Source organism: Arachis hypogaea, chromosome 16 (assembly GCF_003086295.3).
Source record: "Arachis hypogaea cultivar Tifrunner chromosome 16, arahy.Tifrunner.gnm2.J5K5, whole genome shotgun sequence".
In the NCBI taxonomy this organism is placed as follows: Eukaryota; Viridiplantae; Streptophyta; class Magnoliopsida; order Fabales; family Fabaceae; genus Arachis; species Arachis hypogaea.
Window position 1 is genome coordinate 89,508,775 of NC_092051.1, and position 2,142 is coordinate 89,510,916.

At 38.8% G+C, this 2,142-nt stretch overlaps 1 non-coding gene across 1 annotated transcript; it reads left to right on the forward strand.

Moving 5' to 3' along the window:
- The first annotated feature begins 1,455 nt into the window (after nt 1–1,455).
- On the forward strand, nt 1,456–1,562 carry LOC112759882 (small nucleolar RNA R71). The gene has a single exon (XR_003180347.1). It is a non-coding gene; the product is annotated as a small nucleolar RNA R71 (small nucleolar RNA).
- The last annotated feature ends 580 nt before the right edge of the window (nt 1,563–2,142 follow it).

A 2,142-nucleotide genomic window follows, 5' to 3' on the forward strand; every position in this document is an offset into this window, starting at 1 on the left:
TTTCACTAACAAGTCTTCTACTATTCCATGAGGAAATTTGAATGACCGATCTGCCAATTGGAGGGCCATTCTTGTTGGTTTGGCTTCCTCAATCTTCATTCTTTTCATCATAGTTAAGGACATCAAATTTATATTGGCTCCCAAGTCACGTAAGGCTTTTTCAAATGTTATTTCCCCTATTATACAAGGAATTTGGAAGCTTCCTGGGTCTTTCAATTTTTGAGGCAGCTTGTGTTGGATGATAGCACTACATTCTTCAGTTAATACCACAGTTTCATCATTCCTCCAGCTCCTCTTCTTGGTCATTAATTCCTTCAGAAACTTAGCATAGAGTGGCATTTGCTCTAGTGCTTCAGCAAAGGGAATGTTGATATGAAGTTTCTTGAAAATCTCCAAAAATTTGGAGAATTGGTTGTCCTTTGAATTCTTCATTAAGTGCTGAGGGTAAGAAGCCTTTGGGATATATGGCCTTAGAACTTCTTTTTTTTTTTATGGATTGGGAGCAGAAGTGTGTGCTTCTTCCTTGTCATCTGAACTACCCTCTACTTTCTCCTCTTGAGTCTCCCTTGAATTCTCTGTCAATTCCCTTCCACTTCTAAGGGTAATAGCTTTGCATTCCTCTCTTGAAGTTGTCTTGGTGGCATTACTGGAGCTGTAGCCAGGGGCTCGCTTGGACAAGTATTCAACTTGTGCTTCAAGTTTCTGAGTGGCAGCATCTTGATTTTGCAGACTAGATGTTACTTCTTCCCTGAATTTTTTTCATGTCTTTAGACTCCTTGCAAAGGTTTGAAAACATAGCTTTTATTTTGGCCATTCTGTCATCACCATGTGGTGATGGTTGGTTGAAATTGGGGTGTTGAGAGTGGTTATTATGGCTTTGGTATGGTGGCTATGAATAAGTGTTTTGTATGGTCTGGTATGGTCTTTGGTTGGAGTTTTAGTAAGTGGAGTTGTTATACTGGGTTGGATTGTGTGATCTGTGTGGTCTTGGCCTTGGTTTTGTTGGTTTCCCTACCCAAAGTTTGGGTGGTTCCTCCAACCAGAGTTATAGGTTTTAGAATATGGATCATGAGCTTGCCTAGATAAATTTCCAAGGTAATTAGCTTCCTCCTAGTTAACTCCTTCATCTATGTCCAACTCTCCTTGAGGTGATGGTTGAGTGTGGATAGCTGCAGCCTGATTCTTCTCTATTTGCTTGGTCAATTCAGCCAATTGCTTGGTGATCATCTTATTCTGGGCCAGGATTGCATCCATTTGGTTTAATTCTAAGACTCCCCTGTTGTTGCTTCTGTCTGAGGCATAAAAATACTCATTGTCAGCCACTGTCTCTATAACATCAATGGATTCTTCAATGGTCTTCTTCTTGTTAAGGGAACCTCCAGATGAGTGGTCTACAACTTTCTTTGATTCACAATTCAGCCCTTCATAAAAGATATTAAGTTGCACCCACTCATTAAACATATCAGGGGGCATTTCCTTGTCAAATCCTTGAACCTCTCCCATGTTTCATAAATAGTCTCACCATCCTGCTGTCTGAATATCAGCACTTCAGTTCTTAGCCTGTTTACTTTTTGTGGAGGTAGAAACTTGTTAAGAATCTGTTCACTACATCCTCCCAGGTTGTCAAGCTTTCCTTTAGAAATGATTCTAGCCATTTTGATGCCTTGTCCCTCAAAGAAAATGGAAACAATAGCAATCTATAGGTGTCAGGATGAACACCATTAGATTTAACTGTGTCACATATCCTTTGGAATTTAGTGAGATGTTCATTAGGGTCCTCTTGAGCACTTCCTCCAAAAGAACAGTTGTTTTGCACAAGAGTTATGAGCTGAGGCTTTGATAAACCCATATTTTATGATATATTTTGTGCTCAATTTAGGTGATTTATTCAATCCTTCACTCACTTATTCATGAAAATTGCATGGTTTTACTTTCCCTTCCTTATTATGTGATGTATGTGAAAAAAACATATTTCCTATGCTTTAAACATAATTATTTTAATTACCCTTTATTTCCATTCGATGCCGTAATTCGTGTGTTGAGTAGTTTCAGATCTTCTAAGGCAGGAATGACTTAAAGGATGGAAAGAAAACATACAAAAATGGAAGGAAAGCACAAAACGGAGTTTTTGGAGAAATTGGC